The 11,780-nt window shown below is 46.1% G+C and overlaps 1 pseudogene; it reads right to left on the bottom strand.

The window, feature by feature from the left end:
* Positions 1–4,785: 4,785 nt before the first annotated feature.
* On the bottom strand, positions 4,786–10,836 carry LOC118593251 (annotated as a pseudogene).
* Between the last annotated feature and the right edge of the window lie 944 nt (positions 10,837–11,780).

Here is an 11,780-nt window from a genome sequence, read left to right as displayed (position 1 = left end):
CATGTTGGTCGTTTGTTCTGGGCCCCATGCCTCCCACATCATAGGTTCTATCACTGCACATCACAGTTATTTTATTTGTTCTCGCATGGCAGCTTGATTGTCACCTAAAGCCCATGTGTTAAAGGCTCTTTTCCAGGGTGGGCACTGATGGGAGGTAACATACACTTTAGGAGGTGTGGTCTAAAGGGGACTCTGTAGGTAACAAGAGGGATGTCCCTGAAGGGACTGTGGAATCTCAGCCTCTTCCTTTACCACATGCAGAGGCTCAAATCAACAGGACTAGTAAATCCTAGACTGTCACTGCAAATGTGAGAACCAGAATAAACCTCTCTCTGTGTGAAATGATTGTCTCAGGTACTCGGTTATCATGACGGAGACTATATTAGTTATTTTCTCATTGCTTTGACAAAATGCCTGATAAAACTAACTTCAGGAAGGAAGAAGGAAAAGGAAGGAAGGAAGGAAGGAAGGAAGGAAGGAAGAGAGGGGGAAGGAAAAGAAGGAGGAAGGTAGGAAGAGAGGAAGGAAGGAAGGGAGGGAGGAAGGAAGGGAGAAAAGAAGGAAAGAAGGGAGGAAGGAAGAAGGGAAGGGTGGAAGGAAGGGAAGGAGGAAGGGAAAAAGAAGGAAGGAATAGAGAAAAGGAAGGAAGGAAGGGAGGAAAGAGGAAAGGAAGGAAGGAAGGGAGGAAGGAGGAAAGAAAGGAAGGAAGGGAAGAAGGGAGGGAGAGAGGGAGGGAGGGAGGGTGGGTTTATTTTGGCTCACAGTTTACGGTACACAGTCCATCATGCCCAGAGGTTTTCCTTCTCAGTGATTCTGTCAGACTGACAACTGATGTCACCATCACGGGGACTGTTTCAGTTTTATTCTCCACATTATTGTTTCCATCGCAGTTAGTGCCCGCCAATGAGAAAGAGTCATTAAATACTGCGAAACTAAATGAATGCCTGAGAAGAATGGTATTTGAACCCAAATCCCATAGGCTGCGAATTCTTCCAATAACAGCCTCGCTGCTGCTGAAGATGGCCCCTTGCTCAGAGGAGACAACGGAGGCAGATGTGATCTGTCAGCTGTGCTGAAGTCATTGCTAAGTGTCTCAGCCAGCTGTGTGCCACTTGCCATCTGTTCATCCTGCTACATCCCAGGTATGCTTACAGTGTGCTCGATTTTCTTTCATATGCGGATTTTTTATCATGAAAATTTAAGTATTTTTCCTCTTGCAATATTCCCTCACTTTCTGTTATCCAAAAAAGGTGTCAGAAAGTTTAGGGCAAAGGCTTCATCACCTACTGACTGGTTTAGTTTCATGATTTCCACACCAAGCAAACAGTCAACCAAACTGCACTGTTACTCCTTTGTGTATGTGTGTCTGCATGTACGCGTACATGCAAGTATGTGTATGTGCATATATCCATGTGTGTGCGTGTATGTGTATGCTTGTTTGTGTTTGATACACGAGTGTGAGTTTGTGTATCACCCTAGGCTTTGTCGCCTTTCTTACTCAGAGTCTCTCATTGTCCCGAAACGTGTCACTTGGACCAGGCAAACTACTGAGACACAGCTCTCTGTCTCTTGCCACCCTCCCAGTGCTGAGATTGTGAAGGAACAACACCACAGTTGCCTGCTTTCTGTGGGTTCTGGGGTTGACTCAAATCCTCACGCTCCAGCCCCGAAGGCAAGCGCTCCACTGAGGACCCATCTCTCCAGCTCCATGTTCTAGTCTTGTACCGAGAACTCCTCTTTAGAAACACAGTTAATACCAAAACAAATGGAAAAGTATCAGTTACATCTAGACAAAAATAAAAATCTCCAATGACAGAATCCTTGATAATTTATCTCTACTATATGACACAATAAAAATACAGAAATTACTAATATTGGCAACAATATGGTTTTTGTGCATATTAATAAAATGTCTTTTAAAAGCAGAATTAGAATTTATTTTACTTCTTTTAAAAAATGCTTAAAACTTAAAAAAATTCTGTCTCTGTCTCTCTCTGCACACGCACATGTGTGTGTGTGTGTGTGTGTGTGTGTGTGTGTGTGTGTGTGTATTTATGTGCATCATATGGGTCTAGGTGCCTGCAGAGGCCAGAGGATATCAGATTCCCTAGAACGGGAGTCACAGGCAGCTTTGAGCCACCGATGTGAGCACTAGGAACCAGCCCAGGTCCTCTGCAATATCAGGAAGTGCTCTTAAGCACCGAGTCATCTCTCCAGCCTCTGAAAATTAAGTCCATAAAAATATCCACATGCACATGTCCAGAGAAACACTAAGAGACAAGACAAGTGGGCTTGGGTGTAATATACATAACCTGGTGTAAACAGAATCCCACAAACCCTGGAAGGAAGAAGCATCACGGTTGAAGAGAAACTGGCTAAAAATATTCTAAATCTGATTACAAATGTCAAGAATGTTCAAGAAACTCTACAACTCCCATACAGAATAAAAGACAAGAGAAACACACCAGGCGCATTGTAGCACTGATGCTTTTATATAATTAACAAAGGAATTTGTAAAAAGCAATCCAAAGAAAAGCAAAGATGCATTGTTAAAGGGATAAAATGGGGATGAAGAATGCAGCCTTGGCTATTGAAGCTGCAAGACAAAGGAAACATGGTTTTAAAGTCTTTAATGCTGCCCAGGAATACACTCCTGCAAAGCTACAGAGAAGCTCCAAGAACCTGGATGGGATACGTCAGGATGTGTCATCTGTGCCATCCACCATCACTGGCTCAATGAACACACAACTAGGACACATCGGGATGGGCCATCCACCTTCAGAGGCTCAAAGAAGTCACAGTTGGGATACGTACGTCAGGACATGCCATCCACCATCACCAGCTCAATGAACAAAGCTAGGACACATCAGGATGGGCCATTCACCTTCACCGGCTCAAAGAAGCCCAGCACATTCTTCATAGAAGGAAACTCACTCAGACAGTGAGGGAGGGAAAGAAGAATAGGTGATCAAATGTGAGCACGTTGGTGGAGGTGCACAGACAGGGACCTTTAAGGTGAATAGCTTTCCAGACATCACAACTGAACCTGGCCACTCACCAGCCTCTTTCTTGGCTCATCAACAGCTGTGAACTTTAAGGTGTTTCCTTCATACCACATGACTTCAAAACAAACAAGCAAACAAAGCCATTTGGGATTTTAGGCCCCTACCCCCACCCTAAGGCACTCTTGTTCATCTTCTGACCTCTTTCTTAGCATGCAATAGCTTGGGCCTTAACAAGTCCCTTGAAGGGAGATGTTGTGAAGACCTCCCTGCTCCATCTCTTCAGGTCGTGGTTGGTCTGGTCATCATGAAGTCTAGTGTTCACCTTTCCAGATCAACTAGCTTGCCACAACCTCTGGCTTCCACTTCTTGCCCTTCCCATCCTCTGCATGCTTCCTGTGAATCAGTGGGTTATCTGGTGAGAGGAAAGAGCTATGGGTTTATTTTATTAAGAAATAATTTCAAGGAGAGATGGCTTGGTGGTTAAGAGCACTCACTGCTCTTCCAGGGGAACCAGGTCCAGCTCCCAGCACTGCCATCAGGAGGTTCACAACCTGTAACTTGTAACTTCAGTTCCAGGGGATCTAGGACTCTCTTTTGGTCTCTACAGGAATCCATGTACACATAACACACACACACACACACACACACACACACACACGAAAACAAAATCTTTTTGAAAGGTTTTATTTAGCCACACTAAATGAAAGATACTAAGAAAATGAGAGTTACTGAAGACACAGAAAGGTAACCTGTATGGGAAGGAGTCAACTCATCAGGAAGACAGAGCACACTGAGACTGACATCTGGCCCATCCTACCCCATCTTCCTCTCTGTATAAAGGAAATACACAACTACAGAAATCTACTGGAAAAAATATATACAGCACCACATGCTAATTTTTAAGAATTATGACAATCTGCCATGTACACACCAGAGAAAATTCAGCCCTTCAAAAAAAAAAAACACAGAAAAAAATCGATAACTGAAAATAATATACAAATTGAAAGTAGGTATATATGAAAGAAAATATATGATGTGTATTATGCTCATTGTTATCAACAAAGCTGATTGGCTGATAGCTGGGCAGGAAGAGATTGAGTGTGAGAGCCAGACTAGGAGAATTCTGGGAAGAGAAAGGGCGGAATTGGGGAAGATGCCAGCCAGCCACTGAGGAAGTAACGCATGCAAAATGAGGTAACAATCCACAAACCATGTGGCAAAGAATAGATAAGAAATACGGGTTAATCTAAATGTAAGAGCTAACTAGTAATAAGCCTGAGCCATTGGCCAAATATTTATAAGAAAAGCCTCTGAGTGATCATTTGGAAATGGCTGCAGGATGGGGCAGGACAGAGGAAAAATTTTTAAAATTAATTTATTCATTAAATGTATTCATTAAAATATACAAAATTTCACTATCAAAAATCTTGCATTGTATGACTTAGTATTTATTTCATATCAACCAGATTCAATTGCTTTGAACTCTATTTTAGAATATCTACTTTTTAAAACAAATATTTATTTTTAAGCTATAAATGTGCACATGTGTAAGCTATCCTGCTTCTCTTCAAGTTTTCTGGACTCCACTACTGAAACCTAGATTTCGGATACAGACACAAGCCCATGGTTATCCTTAGCAGCAGGGTTGGGGGAACCTTCCCAGCATGGCTGTGTACCCCTCACTCACATTGTTTTTAGAATTGAAGCAATCATGCAGAATTCCTTCGCTTCCCGTGGTTCTCACCTTGTAAACTGGCTCTGAATTCATCGCTGTGGCCTTCTATGTGCTCTGCACTGACACTCTGATTTTGCAATCTACATTTTGCAAGAGAGCAGGGAATTCCAGCACAAAGGGAACCATAGAGTGAGGCATGTGGTGACTTCAGGGGCACCTTCCCACTCCTATTTATCCAGACTGTGGCTGGCAGTCCTGCATGGAGGTCTCCTTGTACACTGGTTTCTAATGTGTCAGCAACAATCACAGGGTCCCCTGGCTGCACTGTAAGGAGACCAAACAGTGTAAGATGTGGAAGGTGCTAGTTTCTCTACCCTCTGCCCTCCCCTTACAACACCACCATCAAAGATGGGCAGGGAAAGCGTCTGTCTTTTCCTGTGTCTGTCTGTCACCATTGGTCAACAACAACAGGCAGACCTCTCTGTTTAGTGCAGGGAACATGGCTTTGACAGCTTCTGCTAGGGTCGTATGTAGTCAACTGTAGATTTCCACAGGAAATAACATTCCCCAGCCAATTCCCTACTGTCTCCACCGCCTTTGGGTTCCTGGATCACTCCTTGCCAGTGTGAAGTTCTCACATACTGTGAGGATGAATGCACCCCTCTCTGAGCTTCACTTGAGTTTGGTCACAGATGACTTCAGCCCATCCTAGTAGTGGAATTTCAACTGTTAGAGCCTTGTTACCTGGTGAAGTATGAAGCTCGGTACCCTTAGAGTTGGGAGGGCTGACTTTTTTTTTTTTTTAGACAGGGTTTCTCTGTGTGGCTTTGTGCCTTTCCTGGAACTCGCTTTGGAGACCAGGGTGGCCTCGAACTCACAGAGATCCTCCTGCCTCTGCCTCCCGAGTGCTGGGATTAAAGGCGTGCACCACCACTGCCTGGCTGGGAGGATTGACTTTTAAAGTGGGGTTTCCACCTCTTATATTCCTGCAATGTCTCCTTAAAAGTGAAGCCGAGGAAGGGCAGCATAGAGCATTGGAGACTGGAGAGTATAAGGAAGGCGTGTGACAGTGGTCTGTAGTTACCAGAAGCAGGATGTGAGTCTCAACATCTCACAAAAGGAATGTCTTCTCAGCATTTATGTCCCAGGGGGCTCCACACAAGGGGTCAAAGGTATCTCTCCAACATGCTTCTCCTGCTTGCTCTGGCTGGTGATGAGCCTGTTGTCCAGGTCCAAGAAGTCCAGAGGACCCAGCTCAGACCCACAGCTTCAGTTTTCCAAGCCACAAGCAAGCTCACTATTAAATATATTTAATCAGCATATTCATCAGAGGAAAAAAGCACCAATATTTAATGTAACACAAAAAACATTGCCAACCTTAAAGGGAGTCATCTGGTTGCTCTTTCTTAGTACATAAACTGTTTACTTTTCAGATTCCTGTCATAGGTAGCATTTACTTCCTTTTGTATGCCTACAGGAAGACTCAGCCTGAAGATGTTTTTTGTCAACCGTAGTTTACTGGTTGGCCATCATTTGGTGTCACGGCATGTTATGGTCTCTGAGCTGTGTCACAGTGACCCAGAGGACCAGATGGCCTCCTTCTTGTGCAAGCTCTGCCCCTAGTGCAGCACCTGCTACTGTTCAGATGGGCATCTACCTAACTCATTCTGAGGTGGGCATTTGTGAGTGTTCTATGGCGCTAAATGGGAAGGGGATGGGGCAGGGGTTGAGCAAGTTAGGAGAGAAGTGGCTACAGAGTGCCATAGTTGGACCAGAAATAAGAAAATCTGCTGCTATTCTCCTCCTAACTGTCTCTGCACACCCTGGGTCCCTAAGGCCAAATTCCCAATCCCATTAAACCTGATGGGGTCTCCAGCAGCCTTACCTACTTACAGCTGTCTTTGGGGGCTAGCCTGCCTTTCTCCCTGCAGCTCTACTCCAGCGATTTAAAGGCATTAAGACCCGATGCCTCAGACGAAAAGCAGGCTACAGAAATGAAATCTCCAACCTCCTCACACACTGTGCCGTGAAACCCTGGAGCAGCCGAACCTAATCTCCAGATTTATGCTTGCATACTTTTCTGGTGTGATACCTAAAATCTAAGCCATAGCACAGAGCGTGTCAAATGACCGCACAGATCCAATATCAACTTAGCAGCCACTTCAGAGAATGCATTGGCACCAAGACTTCTCAATACTATACTGTCCTAATGTTCTTTCCATGAATAAATAAAGGAATAAATCAAGCTTTTTGTTGTAGTGTGCATATGGATTTCTACATGTCTGTTAAAATAATGCATACTAGTGATAGTGCAAAGCAGCCATCCAGGAAACACACTTCGAATACATAGAATTCTGTTGTGAGTACCTTCCCCTTCCCTCACCCCCCAGGAAGAAACACAAGCTAGTTTCAGGGTTGTGGCAATTTGAATAGGAAATGGTGCATATTGCTGAACACCCCATCCCCAGCAGTGGCACTGTTTTTGGGAGGCACTGGAAACCTTAGGAGCAGGGAGAAGCAGGCAGAAGTCACCAGGGCACACTTCTAAAGATGACCCCTTCCTCTCTCTGTGCTTCCTGCCTGCCATAGGGCCCTGAAGCGAACAGTTTCCCCCCTCCCCCACCGCACCCCTGTACACTATCCCCACCATACTGGTGAAATGCCTGAGTCTGCACCCAAAGCGATAGGACCAGCCCACCACAGACTGAAGCCGTGAAGCCCCACAGGAAACTCCAGCTCCTTTCAAGTTCTTTCGCAGGTATTTGGTCACATGGAGGGAAGAGCAATAAAAATGGGAAATTATTTTTCCAGATCGATCGCTGTAGCCAGATAGCCCCACAAGTTTCCCCTTGTCAAGAAAATCGTAACTGAAGTGGAGGGCAAAAGTTTCTCTAATTCTAAGGCTCCTGTTCAGCAGGAGAGCCACCAGGTACACTCGGTTCCCTCGTGCTTTCTTAAAGGCAACGTAGCACACACAATGGAGGTTTAAGGCAAGCTTGTGGCACCACAGGCCTCTTCCCTGCTACTAAGATCAGTGTCATGTGCCGTGGTCTGGGAACACGGTCTTAAATGAGTGAAAGCTTTTTAATATTTAAAAGAACGGGAAAGGCACCCCCCAAGAGTGGAAGTGGGCTAGTGAGCTGGGGAAAGGCCCAGAGCCTCTCCATACCTCTGGACAGCAACACCTTTGGCAGCTGAATGCTAGAAGGCTGATGCCACTCGTGACCAACACTACCACAACCACAGAGCTGCACACACACACACACACACACACACACACACACACACACACACATATACACACGGAATGTTTGAGAACTAGCTTATAATCAGTTTTTTCATGAGTGTAAGTCTAAAATAAACTTAGAGCAAGTATGTTTGCTACCTTTCTGTTGCAATCACAAATTTTTAAGGTAATTTATAAAAAGTAGAATGTTATCTTGGCTCGTACTTCTGCAGGATTCTATTCATGACACATGAGCTTGTTGCTTTCCAGCTTGTGGACAGGTGACCCACTGTGGTGGGGTCATACTGTGGAGCCAACTGCCCACTTTATGGCCAGAGGAAAAAGACAGGAGTGACTGCAGCCCACCATCTCTGCCAAGGGCACACCCCTCCTCAATGATCTCAAGCCCCTCTGGTCAGCCCAAAGACCCACCCCCTCCCAGTGGGGTCCTGTTGGCAACTGAGCCTGTAACATATGTCCTGGGGAACATCTATGGTCCGCATCACAGCAGAAGGGTCTACCTATAAAAAGCAAGAAACTATTGATTATTTTACATTAGTGGCTGCTCTGAAGTTAGAGAGGACACCCATAGGAGAAGCTCTGCTTGCAAACACATCCCTCATGTTGATCTCAGACATTTAATACGTAAGTCTGTCTACAGAGAACTTGGAATCTCTCAGAAGGTATTTTCAGCACTCCGATGGAACAACAGAACTCACCACCTCCAGGATGTTCACAAGCTCACCAGCCTATCATGAACTTCCTTTTCTCAATCTCTACCTCCCTCTCACACTTGCCTTTGCTCGGTCCCAAACTCACAACCATCCTGCCTCAGTCTCCCGAATTCTGAGATTATAGGCATTGTACCAAGATGCCTGGTTGATGTTCGACAAACTGATCTAAAATTTTAAGTCACACAGAGAACAAGAATGCTTCCAACAGGAAAACTGAATGCAATCTTTTGACTAAAATATCCGTATTTGTGGGTAAAGCACAGACCACCCTAAAATCTGAAACCTTTGGAGACTAATCAGACACAATTCCTGCATCCTTGGTACCAGGGAAACTACAATGGCAGACATTTCTTTCGTGCCATATCAAGAGTTTGCTTCAGTATTTCCTGAGCTCCACGTCTGTACATGTGTGCACTGATTTTTAGAGGGAGAATAGGTATAAAATTTTTTGGCTACATTATTTCTGTGAAACCTAACAAGTTCTAAAGGATTAAATTGATCTGATAGTCGTAAATCCTGGATCAGAAAGTCCATATTCACATCTTAGGATTGTTGGTTTTAAGTTTATGAATATCTAATTTGCAATGTCTAGATCCTATGTTGTCTGAAATATAATTTCCATTATGAGATATGGACATGGCATCTTTGGAAAAGTCCAATGGGCATGACCCATGGCCTGTATTCAGAATGGATATTTCCCCTGGTTATCCAAGAATGTGGCATTCTATTGTGTTTCATTCCATCCAAGTTTCGCCTTTTCCCAAAGGATGTGGCTAATGGCCTTGTGAGAGGAAACTTCTCCTCCTACCTCTTGAATGAAAGCATATTACAAAAGAAATCATGACTTCACCCCCCCCCCCCAGTGCATTTCTAAACAAAAAGCATCTCGAGACACAGATGGGTCTGGGCACCTGTTTCTTATCTCACCCTGACTTCAAGTTCAGCTCAGAGAGAACTTTTGACCCACCCTGGATCCCTTCTCCTTCCTGCCTGTTTTAGTCTTTACAGATAAAATGATGGTTCCCAGAGCTTGTCACGACATCACAAAGACTGTTTGAATCACAGGTGAACTCTCAGGTGGAAAATGCAGTCTATTATTTGGCCTCCAGATGTCTGGATGCTTGATATGAGGAGATTAACACATCTGGATGTTGCTGTGTTTGCCAGAATTGTGGGTGGTAGCAGGGGTCCAGAGAGAGAGAAGGACCAGGTCTAACAGGGCGGGGGTAGAGGTGGGGGGGAGCCCAGAAAGAGCAACCGGTGGAAGGGCTGACAGACCACATGCAGGAAGTTCACAGAGCATCCAGAGGTAGTGTGCAAAGGATGGAGGGCCACAGCAAGAGGATCCAGGGCTAGACCTGCTGAGGAGAAGACTAGACACCTCCAATGCCATCAGGCACACAGGATCTTCAAGCTTCTTTAACCAGAAAAACACACTGAAGGTAATTTCATCAGCTCTGTCCTGGGACAGTCAAGATTCTCTACACATCCCTGACCTTCAACTCAAAGCATTTTGTCCAGTTGCTTCTGCAGATGGATGAGGGGATCCAAAGTTACAAAAGTGCCACAGAGAAGAGGGTGTCACACTACTGCAGACTCAATCTGAGTGTCCCAATTAAAATCTCTGTGGGGAGAGTGCCAAGTCAAGTCACTAACAGGACTTATAGTAAGAGCAGGTACAGTGCCACTGAACAACCTTTGGAGTGCTCTCTTTGCCCGTTTTCTGAAGCAGGTTGTAGAGAGGAGCCCTGTCTCTTCTTTACACATTCATGGAAATTGATCTGAGTAAGAGGTAGAGTTGCTGTTTTCTGCTTAGGAAGGATATTGATAACTGACTCAATTTCCCTTTCTTTTTCGTTTTTTTTTTTTTTTTTTTTTTTCCTCCTGCAATGTAGCCCTGACTGGTCTAGAACTCACTCTGTAGACCAGGCTGGCTGCAAACACACAGAGACGAACCTGCCTCTGTCTCTTCAGTGCTGGGATTACAGGTGTGAGCCACCATGCCTGGTGACTCAGTTTCTTTAATTGATATATATGAAGCAGTGCTCTATGAGTTTCATTTGGATTTTGTTTATTTCAAGAAGTCGGTCCACTTCACGGAAATTGACATTTTTGGCTTTCTTAAAGGCCAGCCCAGGGATGAAGAATGCTGACCTCTCTTGTGGAGACAGTGGCTGTATTGATCACTGTCCTCATTCCCGCGATAACTTGAAGAAGGAAGGGCTCATTCTGGCTCACGGTTTGAGGGTACCGTCTGGCATGACAGCCAAGGCCTGGCAGTAAAGTGGCTCTATCATAGTGACAGGGGCACGAGGCAGCTGGTCCCACGGAGTCTGCAGTCAGGGAGCAGATGCGGGTGAATTTGGATGGTCAGAGCACTTTCTTTTCCTCCTTTTTATTGGTTCCGTGGCTCCACTGTGTAGGGAGGTCTTCCTTCACTGGTCACACCTCTCTGGAAATGCCCTCACAGACCCCTCCGCCCCCCAGTGTGGATCTAGATGATTCTAAGTTCAGTCAGGATGGCAGCGAGGCTTAGCCATCACACACATCGCTTCCTGTTTTTTCTCGGTTACTCTGCCTTGAGGTTTGCTGTTTGCAATGAGTTTTCACAGAACCTCATCCTTCCCCCCCCCCCCCCCGGCCCTCCCCCCGGCCCTCCCCCCCGGCCCTCCCCCCCGGCCCTCCCCCCTGGCCCTCCCCCTGGCCCTCCCCCCCGGCCCTCCCCCGGGCCCTCCCCCGGGCCCTCCCCCGGGCCCTCCCCCCGGCCCTCCCCCGGCCCTCCCCCCCCGGCCCTCCCCCGGCCCTCCCCCTGGCCCTCCCCTGGCCCTCCCCTCCCCTGGCCCTCCCCTCGGCCCTCCCCCCGCCCCCCCCCCCCCCCCGCCCTCTCTCGGCCCTCCCCCCGGCCCTCCCCCCTCATTCTTTCTCCTGGTTCTTCCCTCTTTTGCTAGTTTTAGCTCCAGGTTTTCTTTCCCCCTGTTGGCACTCAGATGACACAAATCCTCCTCGGGATGGTTTTGAGGTTGTAAACTTGCTTTGGTTTTAGAATGCTTTTTTCTGACACCCGTGTCTGCTGCTGTGAAATTCGCTCTCTCCAACGCATCCCTCGTGTCCTCAAGCTTGGATGTGACACTGTCACTTCC

The sequence above is a fragment of the Onychomys torridus genome, chromosome 11 (genome assembly GCF_903995425.1).
Source record: "Onychomys torridus chromosome 11, mOncTor1.1, whole genome shotgun sequence".
NCBI lineage: Eukaryota > Metazoa > Chordata > Mammalia > Rodentia > Cricetidae > Onychomys > Onychomys torridus.
This window is presented reverse-complemented; position numbering and strand designations above follow the sequence as displayed.